Source organism: Cavia porcellus, unplaced genomic scaffold (genome assembly GCF_034190915.1).
Source record: "Cavia porcellus strain 051 isolate PalLab524CR breed Dunkin Hartley unplaced genomic scaffold, mCavPor4.1 scaffold_11, whole genome shotgun sequence".
Classification (NCBI taxonomy): Eukaryota; Metazoa; Chordata; class Mammalia; order Rodentia; family Caviidae; genus Cavia; species Cavia porcellus.
In genome coordinates this window covers 34,747,628-34,768,003 of record NW_026947494.1, presented here as the reverse complement: position 1 = coordinate 34,768,003, position 20,376 = coordinate 34,747,628, and the positions used below count along the sequence as shown (strand labels likewise).

Below are 20,376 nucleotides of genomic sequence, written 5' to 3'. Positions count from 1 at the left end.
CTCTCTTAATACTTTCTAGTTGTATTCCATTGTGGTCAGAGAAAATACTTGGTATGATTTTGTGTGCATGCATGTGTGTATATGTGTATGGGAATTTAACCCACAGCCTTTGCACTGAACTACATCCCCAACTTTTAAATTTTTTTTAAAATTTGACACACGGTCTCACTGTCACTAAGTTGCTCATGATTAAATTGAACCTGTGATCCTCCTGCTTAAGCCTGCCAAAGCGCTGGGATTATAGGTGTGTACTGCTCTGATTGGCTAACACTATTAAGGTTGTATAATACCTTTGTCTCTTTTCATTTCATGTCTAAGTTTTCTAATAAAATATATCCACTCATGCTTTGTTTTGGTTACCATTTGCCTGAAGTATATTTTATCATCATTTCGTTTTCAGCCTCTGTGTGTTCTTAAATCTTAAGCAAATCTTCTGTACACAGCATAGAGTTCAACCGTCAGCCAGTGAAGTAATTCTTATGGAAAAAGAATTAGGTATTGCCATTTCCTTGAGTGTAGTTCTCTTTCAATCTTATAGCTTTTTGTCTCTCTCTTACATTTTTGCTGTCTTTGTGTTTTGTTGATTTTTGTAGTGATGTGCTCTTTCTCAATTCCCTGTCCCCATCTCCTTTTTCTCTTGAGGTTTTTTTCTTTTCCTATTCCTCTCCATCCTCCTCATCCTTCTCTTCCTCTTCTTTTTTTCTTCCTCCTTCTATATCTCTTCCTTCTCCTCCTCCTCCTACTTAGTGTGTAACTGGGATACGTATTTTATTTGTAGATACCATAAAGTTTATTTGGAGTATCATAGAGCTTTAACACCATGTGTAAAAATGATAGCAACTTAATTTCAATCACATACACAAATTCTATTGTACATTCTTCCATCTATACATTTTAATGTTCTTCCAAGCCATACATTTAATGAATATATCTATTAACATGGTTTATAGTTATAATTTTTATATGCCTGCTGCCCCCTACACCTGATTTAAAAGTGATTTACATTTAAATATTACAGTATTACAAAACATTCTGTATTGTTAAATACATTTACCATTATCTGTGAGTCATATACTTGCATATGCTTTCATGTTATTATTTAGCAAATTTCCATTTCAACTTGAATAATCTCCTTCAGTATTTCTTGTAAGGTAGAACTAATGATGATAAACTCACTCGGCTTTTATTTGTCTGGGAAAATCATTTATTCCTCTATAATTTCTGAAGCACAGTTTTATCAGATACAGAATCCTAACTTGGCCCATTCCCTTCTGGCCAACAAAGTTTCAGCAGAGAAATCAACAGCTAATCTCATAAGAATTTTCCTTTTGCATAAAGGGTCAATTTTCTTTTTTTGCTTTCAAAATTATCTTTCTTTGACAATTTGATTTTAATGTGCTCATTACCCACTTATGTGGCTTCCTCTGATCTGATTTGATTTTCTTAAATCTGGGTGTTCTTTTCTTACTCAGACTCAGGAACTTTTTGGTTGCTTTTTCTGAAAATAGGATTTTTCTCTTTAATCTATTTCTTTACATCAAATGCTGAATATATCAGTTATCTCAATTCAGTCTTATATATCTCAAATACTCTACTGCTTTTTATTCATTTCCCCCCTTTGTCCCTCATGAATTCACATGACCTGTCCTTGAGTTGGATGTCTTTTTTTAACCTGATCAAGTCTACTCTTGAATACTTCTAGTGAATTTTTCAGCTTGATGGTTGCATTTTTCAATTCCAAAATTGCTATTTGATTCTTTATCACATTTTTCTTTGATGACATTCATTTCATGTCTTGTTTTCTTGAGCTGTCTGAACATCTTTGCAGAGGCTATTTTTAATTCTTTACCATATAAGATATGTATTTTAGATTCTTTGGGATTGATCTCTGGAGATTTATTTCTTTGTTTTGCATGGACTATTTTCATATTTTTTCATGTTCCTTATACCTTTGTGTTTCTATCTATGCACTTGAAAAAATAAAAGCTACCTATCATCATCTTTATGGCAGACTGGATTCAAATAGGGAAAAACTTTAACCAGTTATTGCAGTTCGGTATTCTAGAGGCATTTCCAACATTTTCTATGAATGTGTCTTCTCTGAATTTTCATGTGTATATTTCTGAATATGGTTTACTGTGCTCTCTTTGCTGGAGTTGTTGTTTTTCCAGATGGTTGTGATCTCTCACTTCCTGGTGTCTGTCTGCTGTGCTGTGGGTCCTCTGAAGCAGTAACAAGTCACATGTTCTTTTTTTGTTCTCAGAGGTTTCCATTCATTTAGGATACAGTAAATCCTATCAGTGCCACAAATCAAGATAAATAGAAGCCAGTTTCATGAATAGCAAAGCAAAAAATGAAAAGCATCGGATACATGCTTGGTCTCTTTTTTTCTAGTGAGACATTGGAACACTGCTGTTCCTTGTAGTTTGGGGAAGCTGGGGATGAAGAGTTGGAATTGTGGAGGAAGACTTTGCTGAGTCATTAACTCTGCACCTATCAATTAAGAATGTATTAATCTTATTTCAAATATACAAAGGTGGAGATCATTGTAGTTTTAAAATAAAGCACCCAAAGAGTAGAATTTAAATTTCTTTTGAGAAACAAGAAGGAAGTTGTGAAATTTGTATCAATATAATTCTTAAGTAGAAGGCTCTATGCTCTGTAGTACTATATAAATAAAAGGTAGATTGCTGTCTTTCAAACATTTGCATTGCCACACAATTTAAGCTGAATCATTTCTGAGGTCTTTTTTGGCTCTAAAATACCATGTGATATAATATATTGCATGTTGCTTAACTTCTTTGAACATAAAATTTCTTATCTGAAAATGGAGGTGGGGATAGTATCCATTCTTGTGGGATTATTGTGTAAATTAAATGGAAAATCTGTGTGAAATATTTTGTGTAGTTCCTGACACCTAGTAGGTTTTTAAATTTTTTTTTTTTGTCTTTTTGAAAGAGGGTCTTCTATGCAGTTTAGGCTGGCCTTAAGCTCATTTTGTAGCTCAGGCTGATCCCAAACTTGCAACAATCCTCCCACCTCACTCTCATGAGTGCTGGGATTGCAGGGGTGCACCACCATACCCAGCTCACCTACCTGGTTTTTAATCAGTGATATGACCTAATCTAGCGAATTCTTCACAGACCAAATAAATCAAGTTTCTTTTATTACTTCTATGTTATTCTATATCATGCTGTGTATTTGGTTTTATTTTCATTTCTTAAAAGGTTTTATTTATTGTTTAATTGCATAGAAATATTAAGCAATTTGTTAGGAGACAGAATATGAACTGAAATTTGAATGTAGCAGGAACAAATCCCAAGTTAGTATCTCAATATTATTTCTAAAGCTATTAGAATAAAATCAATATTTAAGCATACAAGTAGATGGAATTTACTTTTCTCTATGCCCATGTAATTACTGAGATTGACCTCCCATGGAAAAAGATATTGAGAGTCCAGAGTGTTATTATTTCATTTCCCGGAAAGTTGGAACTCCTGGGGAATTCCTGGGGTCAACATACTGGAATGACCTTTAGGACATGATTTTCAAAAAACGTATTGAAGGAAAAAAAGAAAGAAAAAAAAATCCTTGAGTTTAAAACTCTTTGAGCAATATATTTCTCCTAAAGTCATATTATCTTAAAGCATTTTTTCCTAATGAACAATTTATCTAAGGGCCATTTAAATTACTTAATAAAGTTATAATGATATTTAGCAATCATTTTTACCTAATGAAATCTGATAAAATAAAAGATGGAAAAATGAAGAAAAATGTTGGACCTACAGCTTAGAAATATGAGAATAAACATTTCACAAAAAAGTTTTTCCAAGTAAAAGTGTGTAAGGCATGCAGACAGAAAGTTAGACTCATCTGTCCTGGTCTGTTAAGATATATATATGTACAGATTTTACAGTACTATTGTGGGTTTGTGTGATTGTGTGTTTCTATTGTCTTAAGTAACAAACTCTACATATTAAGGATCAAGAATTTGCTAAGTCAGTATGATGAAGCATTTAAAGTCATATGTAAAGAATCAACTTTTCATCTCCTGGTGTACATATTACAATAAGGATTAAGTTTCTGAGGTCACAAGTGACAGCCTGAGCTCCGAAGATACAGCTCATTTTGTCACCCATTACACATTGATCTCAATAATTGCTTTCTTAGAATGAGAGGGATTATGTGTTAATGCATTGAAGACTGTTTCTTTAGTGTAATACCACACTGATGTTTTTTGTCCTTTTAAATGTTCTCCTAACAAGGCTTAAGAAAAAAATATACAGGAAACTTTCAAATTATTGATATTGATGACATCTTTCTAGGTTTATTAACTTGTAAGATTCACACTGCATAATGATTACCCAGACCCTAATAATTTATCTTTTTGAATGGTGTTGGTGGCATCTTAATACAGCTTGAATTCAGGATTCATTCATTCAGAAATCACACACTAAATGCTAAATATGTTCCAGCTGATGTTAGGTGTTAGACATGGAGGTGAACAATCTAGAGCAGGCATTTCCACTTTACTAGTAGGAAGGAAAGTGTAAACAACTACTGGGAAAAATAAAAATATTCTTCATTGGAAAAAATAAATCAGAGGAATCATAGATTTTTGCTGAAATAAGTGAGTTTCAGGTTTAAAAAGTCCTTTCGGAAGACTTTGACTTTTTCACTTTCATGTTAAAATTTAGAACCTGGGTATAAGGATTGGGAGAAAATCAATGTCTGCACCCCATAAACACATCTAGGTCTTTATTCTATAGGTGTGGCTTCTGATAATGTAATCAATCAGTGAAAAAAATAGTTCCAAATATCCAGATGAAGGCCTGACCCTTTCAATTTTCACAGGGATGGTTTTGTGAGGTCACTTTCTGCCACTCAGACTAGAAGAGCTTGGGGGAATTTGAAGGGGACCACCCCATCACTGAAGTTGCTTGTTCCAGAGTGGCAGATGTCTATCCAGAAGCTTCCCTCCCCTCCTTGGGCCTAATTTAAGTCCCCTTTGTAATCTTTTTGGTGACAGTTTTTGCATTCATATTGAATTTTAATTTGCCTTTATACTCAGTGTTAAATTGTGATCAGAATACTGGAAAAAGGCAACTCTGTTTTGGACTGGCCCTTTGAGAAGCCATAGATCTAGCTGGAGAGCACTTGCTGAGTAATGGATAAGCGTGTAGAATCTGCAGGAAGTAGTTACAGAGGAAAATGAATGGACATTGTTGGCTCTGCTCCATATGCATGATTTTGAGACCATAGTCCGACTCACTTTTAGTACACTGGAAAGCTCTCTTGTAGGCACAGGTCCAATCTTGGGAGACAAATTTAAATGCATTATAGCATTATATTCATAAGAAAAGATGATAGTAATAGCTGCCCTTTATCAAGGGCCTTCTTTCTGCTAGTTGCATACATATTTTTATCAACTTTAATCTTTATAATAACTGTGCATAGAATATTATCTGTATTTTGAAGATGTAGAAATAGATTAAATACTCAGGTTTTTAGAAGAATTAAGTAATAGAAATCAAGCTGTCAAGTTTTCAACCCCAAACTGTTTTTAAAAATTTAGATCTTCATTCATTATTTTTCAAGATTGTCTCCTTTGAAAACTACAAAGTACATTTTTCTACATTGTTCTTTTTTCTGCACTGTTCTTATTTAAGTAAATAAGTTGGTATTAGTATGCTCTTTTAAAAGCAATCAGCATTTGTATGTCTAATGTTTTAATTCATTTTATGCTATCACTTTAAAAATCAATCTAGATATTAATCCTTAATAAGTGAAGTGAAAAATCAATCTAGATATTAATCCTTAATAAGTGAAGAACTAAACCTAACAATACTAAATTTTAGCAAGAGTGAGATTTAATTTGCTTTTGGCCTTAAATTAGGAATTGTGCTTTCCTCTGTACCCTCCACTCAGCTGCAATGTGTCATCACACATCTGTTTTACTAGATGAGTAAAAAAGCAAATGTTATAAATGAAAAAATGGTTGAGTGCTGCTACCTCAGCGTAACAAGTGCCTTGGTGGAACCTCAATATTGCATTCAGAAGGGCACTGCTGTGTCGGGAAGCTCAGATCTCAATAGGTGCTGCACTGGTCATTGACCCTGAGAAATGGCATTTTGATTTTGATGGCTTTTTTAAAAATCAGATTTAGAACCTTTCCCAGACCACTGCTTTCAGTAAATTTTTTTCTTCACTGATATTTGGGTAAAATGATCACTTTTATTTCTGCTGAAAAGGAATTATTCTCACTAGAATTTAAAACAGAATGTGACAGAGCTTTGGCTCCCATCTCTCTAACGTGTCTTGTTTTCATTAGAGTATCTGTGGCCAATTATAAGAAATGTAGTTTTCAACACTTTAAGGAAATGTCTTACTGTAAGATTAAATGAAAAAAAGAAATCTTACTTACTTCCCTATTGAGAGAAATATGGTAGCAAATCAAACAAAAATTTAAATTTACTACATTCTCAACAGTGCCATAGGTGCTTTAGCAACTGGCTAACATGTATGTGTAATCCCAGGGAGTCATCTTCTAAATTACAGAATTTGCCTCTTTAAAATGATACCATGATTAAGTTCAACTATGTCAAACAAAAATGTTTTAAAAGGCCTCTCTCTCTCTCTCTCTCTCTGTTTCTCCTAAAACCAATACATTTAATCATTTTTCATGATATGGGACTTTTTAGACTATTGAAATATATGTCACATAGAGAAGCTTTTTTTCTGTGTTCAGCTGTATATGAATATATTCAGTAGCTTAGACACTTGTATTTTTACAATTTTGTGTTAATAGTTTTTTATGTAAAAAACCATTGAATTTGCAAGAAACATAATTTGAACTGTTACAGTTTTTATTGTCTTAAAATGACATAACATAGAATTTACCAACTTTTAAATGCACACATCTGTGCCATTAAGTACATTCAAGTAGCTGTGCATCCACTATCTTCATTCATCTCCAGCACTCTTTCATTGTCTCCAGTTGAAACTCTGTACTATTAAATACTAACTCCTTGTTCCTCTCTCTGTGCAACCGCTGTGCTGACTCAAGGAATACGGCCACTCCAGATGCTTCATGTGGTTGAAATCCTCTCTCTCTCTGTCTCTCTCTCTGTTCCTCTCTCTCTCTCTCTCTCTCTCTCTCTCTCTCTCTCTCTCTCTCTCTCTCTCTCTCTCTCTGTCTCTGTCTCTCTCTCTGTACCAGGAATGAAACCCAAGGCCTTGTGCTTGTCAGGTAATTATTGTACTACTGAGCTATCTCTCCATCCCATATTTGTCTTTTTGTGATTGACTTATTTCCCTCAACTTTTGTCCTTGCTTTAGTTTATATCAGAATTTCTTTTTTTAAAACTAACCAAGATAGGGCCATTTGTGTATGTCATATTTTACTACCTACTTGTCTCCTGAGAAACAGTACATTTTGACTTTTGTGAATAATATTGCTGTAAACATGAGTATATAAATATTTTGTTCAAGTACTATTTTCACTTTTGAGTATAGGCCTAGAAGCAGAAGTACTGCATCACACAGTAATTCAGTTTAATGTTTTAAGCAATCTGATAGTTACAATTCTGCCACTTTCAGAAATCTTTATCTTACATTCTTCTACTTTTTTATACCTGGATCTTTAGGGGTTTTTTTTAATCTGAAAAGTGATTAGGTAAGTTAATTTCAGTTGTGTTTAATATGGAAGTAAGCAAGCTATGAGGGATGTTTAATTTAGTAAAACAGCTCAGCATCAGTAGATACATTTTATAACGTCTGTTTTAATCCCTTAAAGATTTTCCTATTTTATGTACTTTTCAATTATTAGTAATATTTTACATAAAATTGTTGAATGGTGACTTCTAGGAAAGGAAGACTTTTTATCTGAATGAAGATTATTTAGTCTAGAGATTAACTTAACTATGTATGAATATATGTTCTGATAATGAACCTAATATTAGATGATATCCATTGCAAAAATAATTTTGGAAATTCATGAGTTATTATGTTTCAGATGCTTATTTTGTACCTATGTCAGCCCTTAAACTGAAATTCATATTATTGTGTAGAATTACTGAGTAAGTCTAAATCTAGGCTTTAAAGAATCCTTTGAATAACTGCCAGAAATAGAAAAAAAGCATAATTCACTGGTGACATAAATCATTTCAATAAAGACCAACAGTTGGAGTTGAAATAAATAAATTCATATAAATTAAAAAATCATGTAGATAAGCAATTTAACAATTAGATTTTTATGATTATTAAATATTAGATACTTCTGATGTATGCAAATCAGCTCCATCATCTTGCAGTTAAGGCCAATGGTCAAGAATTATTTATGGTGGAATAACTTCATTTAGTCTTTCTGAATTCCTAATTCTTCAGAAGGTGGATCATAATAAATATGATGAATTTTTGTGCAAAAATATTTTTTATGATTAGTTATCATTTAACTTCTCTGGTACTCACATTTCTTTAAAACATCAGAGGTGTCCTAGCTGATATCTAGTATAAATTATTCACCCCCTCCACACCTCTCCTTGGCATTGCCACATCAGGAGCGGAGGAAACTTCCCTAGGCCGGACTTCGGGACTGGTCATGTCTAAGAAAAGGACAGAGGACACCATGTGCTATTTATTAGCCTAAACCTTGGGGACTCCTCCCTATTTTACTTTTTGCCCTTGTTAGGTACTTTCCTTGGATACCTGCATTTCTGAAGGGAGGATGAGAGGCAGACACTACAGAGCCTTCTAAGCCACTGCTACCTAAAGTTGAGCCTTCCCAGTCAATATTATGAGCAAGAAGATAACTCGCAGTTGTGTGCCACTTAGACGTGGGAGTTTATACACTGCATCACTGTGGGAAAACCTAATTGATAAAGATGATGATTGTGATATTTTGCACATAGTTCCCTATTGTCCACTTTTCATGAAGTATAAAGGTCAAACTAAATGCCTCCTGAATCAGAAGAGCAGTGACTGAGGGCTCCTAACACTATTTTTCAGGGAAGAGCAAGTTGTACTTAGCAGCCATGGGTATACTTCTTCAGGAAGTTTTTAAGTTCTTTTACCTGTTCCGACAGCTTCAACCCCACCCCTAGTCTTTACAGGCTGGCCACCAGTCCTTAGAAACTCCGCTCTTCATAGGCTACTTTCAGAAGGTTTACAGTGATGGTGATTTTCCAAACTCTTTACAGTGGGCCATTCTGACCTAGATCATTTGGGGGAAGAAAGAGAGGCTGCTAAAAATGAAGGCTTTTATTTTTCACTGGACTCTTTACAAATTAGGTCAGTTGCAATTGCAATCTGATAAAAGCAAAGGATAATTTGTAGTGGATAATTCCAAAATTGCACTGAGATGGAAGAACAGCCTCTTCGAAATGACTTCTGATGTCTAGATGAGATTTTTTTCTGTTTTGAAACAAACTATAATGATGAGAAATCTATAGTTTGAAGTTACTGTGATACAGAGAGGCTGGGTCAAGGAATCTTGGGAGAGATATTTTGGTCCCAAATACCACTGCAGGCTAAGGAGCTGAATAAACAGGTCCTTGATTCCTTAATGTGCTTTTCAAAATGAAGCCAGATGAATGTCACTAGACTATATACAATGAGGATACTGGTACTCAAAGAAGCCATAAAATTGACTCATAATCTGTGAGCAGATGTGGACATTCAAACTCAATTTTCTGATTCCAGTATTCTAATTACATCATGCTAATAAAATTTCTGTGTACGTGGTACTGGAGGTTGAACACAGCACCTTTGCACTACGTTATATCTCCAGCCCTTTTTTAGTATTTTATTTTTAGATACACTCTCACCAAGTTGTTAAATTGCACAGACTGGGATTGAATTTGTAATCCTCCTGCCTTAGGTCCCCAGAGTACTGGGCTTATAGCTATGTACTGATATTTAACTTTTATTGGTTATCTACAAAAGCTCTACATGATACTGTACTACTAGACTAAAATTTATGGCATATTTAGAAACTACAGCTGTTACTGGCAGCAAAAACCATTTCTTAACTCTTACTTTACTTAGCTAAATTCTTTTAGTGTATATTACTTCATTAAATGTTTGTAATTGCACTGTTAGGTTAATACCTTTAGCTATATTTTTCAGACAAGGAAAATGAAGGTTAGAAAAGTGAAATGATTTTTGTTTTTCAGATTCGTATTGCCAGAAATATCACATGAGCTCTGGCTGTTAGGCAATTAGGGAATTTTTTTTTTAAATCAAATCACAGAGCTAGAAATGTATAAAAGCAAGTATCAGGCTAGATTTGGCCTAATGTCTGGAAATATAATATATTAGATAGATATGCACATACATTATACATACCTGCATCAGAAAATGGGAAGAACTTTTCCATGCACAATACCGTAGGGAAATCTACAGAAACTACATTTTCAACCATCTCAAAATTAGTGGAAGATTAACATGTTAAGCATCACATCGCTTCAGAATAACTTTTTATCCTTCCTAAGAGTCCTTTATGAAATTTGAGATTTTCTTAACTTTCCTGTAGCTTCATTTTAGTCCCTATGAAGTGTAAATAATAAAAATACTTTCTGTGTTGAGATCCCCAAGAACCACCTCAGGTGCAGTGATGTGCTGGGGCAGTGATGTGCTGGGGCAGTGATGGCAAACCTTTTAGAACTGAGTGCCCAAAATGCAACTCACAGCTCACTTTTTGGGTGCCAACATTGCAATTAAACTTAATACTGAGGATTTGCTTTGGAAAAAACAATCATAGTCTGATGCTCAGCTGCTGGGGAAACTTGGCTTGTGTGTGGGCTGTGGCATGTGTGCCTTAGGTTTGGCACCACTGTGGGGTTATCACAGCAGTAATGTATTATCATACTCACAGTTACAATTTGTTATAATGGAAGAATACAAAGAAAAGTTTGTACAAAGAGCAGGTACTCAAGGCAAATTCTGGGGGAAACTAGGTGCCAGCTTCAGTGGTCCTCATCTGGTAAAGTCACATATATCATGTTTACTCCTCTTAGCAATGAGTTGTGATAATGAAGAAGGATGCTGCTAACCCAGGAAAGCTCACTCACTGTATCTTCAGCATTTAGCAATGTTATTTGGGTCTGAGAAGGTAGCAGACTACTTGCCATGCAGCAAATCTCAGACACTTAGAAATAAGCAGATATTTAGCATAAAATATATTGTTTGTTCAAATATTTTGAGAACTTTTTATGCCTTAGATCTTTCAGATCAAAGTCTCGTGTGTTCAGAAATGGGGCTTTTGGAAGGTGATTGGGTCATGATATACAGGGTCTGCTCAGAGGAAGTGGGTCACTGTAGCATGACCTAGAAGGGTATGTTGCGCTCCATGGTTCCTCCCATCTTTCTGCTTCTTGGCAACCATGACATGAGCAGCTTTCCACCAGAATTCTGTTTTTTCTTTAGAATTGACCAAATGTGCATGAACTGAATGAGACCTTCGAAACAGTGAACTAAAATAAAGCTCTCCTTCTTTAATTTATTGATACTGTACTGGTAATTAGTGAGTGTTGGATGTTTTGTCCCAGGGAAGAGATAGTAACTATGACATTAAACCACTTCTTCTCAATTCTAGTAACGGTGATCCAAGTTCTTAAATGCCAGCCCAGAATGAAACTTGTAAGTAAATCTTTATAAGAATATTGTTCAAGTTGACATGTTAACATTTTTCTGCACATCTCCCAACATAGTGAGGATTAGAGAGTGTATTGTGCTTTGGTAGTATTTGGCAGACAGTGAGCCCAAAAAGCTGCTACTTCATTCTTGGCAGATAGACCAGGAGGCAAGAAGCACAAAAGTTGAAAATTTCACAAGGTCTCTTGTATATCATATTCTTTTGAAGATATATTTGTGTGTTACTGATCATTACAAATACACACACACACGTACAGACACCACCATATTGTAAAATATCATTAACTTTAAAAAAGTCATTAACTTCATCTTTGAAGCTATAACAATGACAAACACGGCTTTCCTGCTGTGTCTTGAATGTTATTTCTTATTGGACAAACTCATAAGTCTACACACAAGAGACAATGTTATATGAATTTCAATATTCCTATGAGAATGTGATATTCAGTCTTAGGAACTCATGAGGTTTGTATGTTTGTTTGAAATTAACAGAAAGAAGAGACCTCTTGTAAGTTTTCACTGAGTGATGGGAAGAGCGGTACATCCAATGCTACAATAATAAACTAATAGGGCAACTTTTGCAGGCTGCTCTCTTTTTCTCTCTGCTCAGTACGCCCGAATATGCAGTAGTTCTACTTGTAGTTCAGGTTCTTGCATTTGGGATTAAGAAAAAACAAGAAATGTGCTTTACTTGTATTAGTGACCAAGTTATTATTTTGTGTTGTGTTGTGTTATGTGGTGGAAATCCTAATAACTGTAATTGATCCATTAAAGGCCCAAGATGTCAGAGTTCCTCCTTTCTTTTGAGATACTGTTACTCCTCAATTTTCTGCTAATGGATTTTCCACTTTGTAGCTAATATACATGCTGAATTTTGATACCAGGCAGGACCTCCACAGCCACCCAGAATACTTTTCTTCATGTGTAGATTTTTCTAGGTATTAAAAATACTTAAAAAAGTAAAGCATTTATAAACGTCTTCCACATAAAAAACATATGAAATATTGAGGTAAGAGAAGGCTATAGTTTCATTAATTGTATTAATTATTTATAAACGATGTGAATATTTGAATTAACCATGAGTATTTTCTAAAAAACACATATTCTCTTGAAAAAGCAGAAATAGAGTTCCTCTGTTCTGCATATGGAACGAAACAATTATTCTTTTATAATGGAGATATAATTTAAGATGTATATTAGCATGTAAAATGAGTGGTTTTTCCTTTGCTAGTCAACTGACAAATCTCCTAAGTATTGAGAAACTGAGACCAAAGTAGAACTTATCAGCTCTCTAAAAATCCAGAACATTGGTGACAAACACTGTAACTTCCAAACCATCATTACTTTTTAAATAGTAGAGCCTTAAACCATGGCAATTTCATGCCTAAATAGAACAATATGGTTAGCCTATCATGAAATTTCATGTTATTTTACTATACATAAGTTATGGTCTAGAGTGTTTTTTTTTTTTACATGCCTGCTTTAATTACTCAAGGACTTTAAAAGAAATTCACTTGGATGAAAACTCACTAACAATCATTTCCAATTCTATCACATACAATTTAACAAAGCTGATGTGATTTTTTAAGGCCTTATATCTCTTTCTGACTTTTGTAGCCTGGAAATTTAAAGTCATGAGAAAAATCTATAATTAAAGAATGAAGAAAATGAATGGTTTACTCAATTTTTAGATTATATTTCACTTATATTGAGTTTTATATTATGTATGTAATTATCTATTCAAGACATTGTTTTCAAAACTTCACCTACATAGGGAAACCAAATGGATTATGCACCTGCTCATATTCCTATGCTTCGTCACACTACTATAGTAACTTTTATCTAACTGTATCATGTCAAAGGTTTCCGTTGAATTCCTTAACTAGTTTGTGAACTCTGTAAGTTTAGGACTGATTTTGTTTAACCCAGTCAGTATTTACATAATAGACACATAGTAGGGCTTCAATAATGATTGCCTTTTCATATAACATGACTCACTTTACTGTTTCCAGTTTTTATCTTTTTATGTTAATTAATTTGTAAAAAAAGTAATACTAAAAGATTACGTAGTATAGCACCTTTTATTGGAAAACAAAACTTCCCTGTCCCTCTCTATCCCTTCCTATGAATAAACTACTCTGAACATTTTTTAGCAGCATCTCCTGCTGTTTGCTTCATATATTAAAATAATAACCATATTGATGCTCACCAATTTGTCAGTTATAGGCAATTATAAACTATTAACTATTAACTTGATATTGTACTTGAGGTCTTAGCTGTTACCGTTTCTTGTTACCTCTGACCCTTACTGTGCATCATTCTCTTATTATAGTTATATCATCATTTGGGGTTAAATTATTTAGTTGTGTACTTTCCTATGGCCAGGTAACTATTGTACACTATTAAACCAATATACTAAGGTTATATTTTATTAATTTTTTTCTAATATTCTAAATATTGGTGAATAAATCTTAAAAATGAGACTCAATAGTGAAAATCAAATTCTGTGTGGTTATTATGTTCCAAATGTTCAACTGATTGGTCACTCACATAATAAATTTTCAAAACGTTCAAAATTCAGGAACCTTGCATTGTCTCTAGACTCCTCACTCCTGAGCTTTCCAGTGTGTTGTTCTAACACATATTGATCTTCAAATCTGGTATACAACTGTTTTTTAGGTTTGCTTTGTCTGATCTCATGTAGAATTTTCTGTATTTGGAAATAAAGTCTGTATTTTGTGTGATACAATGAAAGTGGGGAGACTAATTGATGTATCATGTCAGGTACTATTATTCTATTTCACCAATGAAAGAATTAAAACACACAGAGGCTAAATTCCTTGTTACCATCCAGCTAGAACATAGAAGAGTCAGAATGCAGAGCAAGATTCTGTTTTTCAGCATATGAATTACTCATTTCAATATGTACCTGTACTACATATGACAATGTATTTAGTATATAAAATTTTGAATCCCTAGATATCAGAAAATGATTATTTTGTACTCATGAGTTGTCTCTGTTTTGAACTCTGATCATTTCTTTAGAATTATTCACCATGTCATTAATTTGTGATTCTTTTAATTTATAAATGTGTTTTTTGCTATCACAAATTTTCCTTTATTGATTCCTTGCTCACTTTCTCTATTTTTGTCTCTTTACAAAAATTCTGTTAGTCTATGTCCTTAGACATCCCTTTTCTCAGTTTTTTGGTCTGTCTTTTTTTATGCCAAAGGCTTCAATCAAATATATGATTGTCCTTAGATGTTCACTCACATTTAGGGATAATATGGATGAAAGTTTATTGGAGGCTGGAAGATAATGATAGTGATTGTAAAGATGACGAAGATATGTGTGCTGGAGATAACAAGAAATATGTCCTTGACTTCACTCTGGTCAGGCGATTCTAGGCCTCGAACTTCATTAATCATCCTTGTCAGCCTTGCCTAGCCCAATTTTAGCAAGAATCCTGCTAAATTAGTTTGGGAAGAACATGTACCATTACTAGCCTCCCTCTAGAGCCCCTTAGGTGATGCAACCATAGTTTGACTTCAGCAAGAACCATCTAAAGTCATTTTAGCCAGAATTTTTCCTTATACTTGATGATGATTCTTAAAAAATTCTATCAAGTGACCTCTGTTTCTTGACTAGATTTTTCACTTGCCCAACTTGTGTTTGGAATTGAGTCCAGTTCTATACTGAGATCTCTTTTCTTTAGTTCCAGTATCTTCTGACAAAATCTTGTTTTTATCACTTTACTGTCTAGTTCTTGCTTGTTAGCAAGGAATTCCCAGGAACATAATATATTAATCCTCAGAATTCATGTAAGGTGATCAGGTGACAAGTACTCAGGGAGACGCCTCTTCAAATATCTGGTGAATGTTTTGTTCTTATTGTTGGAGGTTGCTTTGTTTGCTCTTCTCAGGAGTTCTTCAATTTATGCAGAAAAGAAAATTTAGCCTCTTGCCTGTTCAGAATTTTAGACTTAGGAGAAAAGGCCTGATCCCAAGATGACAGTTTTACTATTTACTGAAATTTGCCCACCTTTCATTGCTACATTATATGTGCTTCTCTTTTTTTTTTTAAATTTTTATTTAAGGAGAAAAGAAAAGAAAGAAAAAAAAACAGTGAAGGGGTACAAGTTATACAGATTTACAGAAGAAAAAAACGCGCAGTAGGAAATCACTAGTTAATGGATTACATATTGCCATCTTAGAAATAATTGTTCAAGTCACAAAATTAAAGCTTGTAGAGTGGACATTCCAAGAATGATACTGCAAACAGTTCCGTTCAATGATCCAATAAAACTCTGCGATATCATTTTCTATCTTATACATTTAAATATACATGCAGTTATATAGTTTAGATCACTTTCTTTTCCTCTCTTTTGTACAGTGACTATTACACATTTTGGGTTTCATTGCTCCCACGGTTCTTATTGCTTTTTTGGAAGAGAGTAAAACCAAATGTGACATAACAGAACAGAATCGGTCAAGGCAAAAGGGTGGACATAATAGATAATGTAAAAACATAATACAAGGTGATCAACAATGGTTACCATAATGCCTCCCGCTATTTCTAATAGAATTGCCTATATCATTAGTTGTAATACAATTGAACAAAACCGTAAAGAATAAAACCGATATATGTGCTTCTCTTAGATCAATTTCTCCCAGCAAAATCTTGGTTCTCCTCCTGGTTGAGAGGAGAAATCAGTGTCAGTGGTGTGGGTGCTGGAAAAGACTCATGGATGAAGGCTCTGAATCAGAGACTTTTGGCTCGTGCTTGTTCCTACCTTGTCACCTCATTGTAGCGTCCATACCTGTTGCTTCTGAACCTCATATCTCTTCAGAGTTCTGTGGAACGATTCTCTCTCCTTTCAACGGTATTCCCATCTTCAGGTTCTTGGGTTTCAGCTTCTTTTGTTGTTCTGTGGTTTTCATTCATTTATTCATGTTATAGCTTTTGGTATTTATGTCTCAATCTCCTTCCTTATTCTCATTATGTGTATAATTGTTCATTACTCCTCCCAAAAGAGCTGGAGATAAACATGCATATTTAACCTGCCATATTTCCTAAACTTACTCTACAGCATGTGTATTTATATGATACACATATCATAAAAACCACTGGAAAGATCTGCTGGTCTGGACCACTGCAAGAGGCTTTTTAAAAGTTCTTTATCAGGCCATTCTTGTTTTTGGCCTTACCATGTTCATTTTCCATGTGATTCAAAAGAAGCTAGATATATAAGAAGACAGAAATAATAGATAAGCTCTGTCAGTGCCTAAGATCTTTCATATGAGTGAAATAACACTATAGATTAATTAATGACTCATAACATTCAGAAAAATATTGGAACTGTAGTAGCATAAATGGATATAAAATTTAATTTTTTGTATTATTTTATTGATGTGTTTTAAAAATAATTACTGCTGTTTCATAAAACTGTAACTATAATTTTCATATGATTTATAGCTAATATGACTTCCTACACTGCTAAATTCATTTATTAACTTTATAATATTTCAAAATATACTTTTCAGGACTAGGGATATAGCTCAGCATCACAGTCCCTGCTTGGCAATCACAAGATACTGAGTTTGATTCCTGACACCAAAAAATAAAATGAAATAAAATAAAATAAACTTTTCATGTACAATAATCATTTCTACACAGTTAAAAGAGTTGTGATGAGAATTTTAAGAACAATTACTGATTTTAATGTGTTTTTAATAGGCATTTATATGTAGTATTTTTATGTCACATTTTTATAAGAGTTTGAACTATTTGGAAACTACAACACTTCATAATCTGAAAGTGTATGAAAGGGAGTAATGCTTTTTTATAAGTGCTGCTTAATGAGATCCAAGGAAAAAGATGAAAGAAACAGGTTCTCTTTTGTGTTTGCACAAGAAAAAAGTGAGGAAAGAAAAAAAGACTTAATTAAGCAACTCTTTTCTTATTCAAGACCTTGTTTTGTAGGTTAGAAATTCAGGGCTTAAGGACTCTTGACCAGTTTCACAACAGAAGTATATTTTCAAATTGAGTTGAGGAAGAAGATTAGTAAGGAGCATGAATAACGGAGCTAAGACAGCAGCTTTTTCCTCAGGATATGTCAAAAGTCAGAGCAGAGTTAAAAATAGATGTTTGTAGTGGCCAGTTCAGTTTTCAGATCCCAGACACATGCTACTTGGTCCTCATGCCTGCTTAGAACATCTTGTTAAAATGTGCAGTCTTCGGATACCTCTAAAAAACTCTGAGTTATTTTCTTATTCAAGTGTTTTTTTTTCTTTACTCCTTTGGTTTATGACTAGATTAAAGATAAAGGTAAAACAAGTGAAGGTTTCTGATTCAAGGGAATGAATTGAGAATTAAGTACCTGTGAATCCTCTCCCATTTGCTGCAAATTCATGGGGAAAAAGCTGGACAAATACTCTTAAAAATTAAACGGATTGGGATGTGTTATACACATGTATCAAATCTACATAAGCAATGTAAACATTTTGTACTGAAAACATGCACCCAAATAAATAAATAATGGAAGGGAATTGGAATGGAGGGAAAGAAGATAAAGGTAAATGAAAATGGAGTTAAGATTGTTGTATACATGTACCAACTTCCCACAAGGAATGCAAACATTATTTACTGCACACATATACTAATAAACTAAAAAACTGAAAAATTAAAAGGTAAAAGTAAAACTTCACAAAAAATGGCAAAACAAATTAACCTGTAAATATTTCAAACATTAGAAAAAGGAAGTATCTGGAAAATACAAATAGAAATACCGAGGGGAGAAAGGACCTATGGCAAAAAGGTTTAGAGACACTCAATAGTACTGCTAAGCTCATATTAACAGGGCCTGTCTGTTGAGTACCACACACAGCCAGTGCTAGGGTTTTCTTGCTAGGTTTACTCAACAATGCTTTCACAATCAAACAAGCCTGATATGCACTTTCAAAATGATAAAAAACACTTGAAAAGATCCAAATAATAAAAATAATGCCATAAATTTAGCAAGCTTAGAAATCTACATGCCATAAGACATGGGTAATTGATCAGAAATAATTTTAGAATACACTTTAAATAGTCTTTAAAAGATAAAGAATACAATGGAGAGACTTAAAAAAAAGTCCATGAAGTAATAAAATAAGAAGTGATAATATAAGAAGGAGGTATTTAGAAAGTTATCATTAAAATTCATAAAATAGTAATATAGTATAACTGGAATAGAAAGAAAGCAGAATTTCCTATGTCAAACTGAAGATCAAACTCACCTGAGGAGAATAATAAATGGTTAGAACAGCACAAACGTATTGTTGTAGTCAGAGTTTTCAAGGGAATAGATTTAATACAGGGCATGTAATTTATAGGATTATTTTATAATATTCAACTCAAAAGTCAAATAGAGACCCACATTAGAGACCTAAAGAATCCAGCTGAGCACCAGGATCTCATAGCCATGTCCTACATGAGTCCAGCTGAAGACCTAGAGCCCATGGCAATATCCCCTGCAAGTCCAGTTGGAGACCTACAGCCTAGGACAATATCCCACAAAAGTCCATGTTGTAATCAGGGATTGTGCAGAGAACAATTAGAATCAGGACATGCAGTTTATAATATTATTTTTATAGTGGTCATTGGGAGTTAACACAGGAAATCTATCCACAACACCAAAGACACCGAATATTTAGTCAAGGACCTAAATCCCACAGCAATGTCCCAAATGAGTCCAGATAAAAACCCAGAGTCATGACAATGCCTCCTACGAGTCTAACTGGAGGTCCAGAGCCCACAAGAAGGACTCACGCCAGTCTTTTTTATGGATCCATGCCAGGAAGGCCCAAAGGTCATCGGTGGAAGCCAGAAAGTCCATACCAGTGGGGTAAAGGAGCTGTGCCGTGGGATGAGGATTCTACGCTGGAGCTGAGAAGTTACACTCACAACAAAGATCAGGGCTGTCCTGAAAGGCACCACAGCCACCTTTGGCGACATGGAGGCCCCAAGCTCCTTTGACAACAAGCACAGTTGGGTACATGCCAGGAAGCAGCGTGACAAGTTCATCCTGGAGACCAAGCGACACATGTCTTCCCCTCCGGAGCTAGGAAGTAATGCTCAATGTGAGGACCAGAGCTTCTCCAGGAGAACCAACGGCTCAAACAGCAACTTGTGGTCTCCCACAATGCCTCAATGCAACAACGCATTAATGCCTCACCCTCAACACCTCCCTTCTTCTCCACCTATTTATCCTGGCAATTTTCCTCAGGTGGAACATCTCTGCTCAGTGCCATGCTGATGCAATCTATCTGGCGTTAAGCCGACCACCAGTTCTTAACCCATAAGAGTCCACATCAAGGATTTGTACTGGGGAGGCCCAAATGCCAGTGGTGGAAATCAAAAAGTTGGCACCAGCATGGTGCAAGAGCTGTGCCACCAGATTGACAGACCTACACTGGAGCCAGGAAGCAACGCTCAAGGTAAAGACCAGAGCTCTCCCAAAGAACACTGTAGCCATCCTCAGCAATAGCAAGGACCCAACTCCTCTAATGATAACACCTTAGTTCATATCAGGAAAACTAGCATGACAAGCTTCTCCAGGAGAATCAACTGCATATTATCTTCCCCATCAGTTCTCCTTTTATGCTGTTGGCAACAATCCTCAGGTGGGCTTTCCACATCCAAAATAATCACACTGACTCATTTCATCTGGCTGTTCCAATTTA

At 34.6% G+C, this 20,376-nt stretch overlaps 1 protein-coding gene across 1 annotated transcript in view; it reads left to right on the top strand.

Annotated features, from left to right (window-relative positions):
* Plcxd3 (phosphatidylinositol specific phospholipase C X domain containing 3) overlaps window positions 1-20,376 on the top strand; it is a 169,698-nt gene that overhangs the window by 13,721 nt on the left and 135,601 nt on the right. The gene's annotated exons all lie outside the window — the stretch shown is intronic.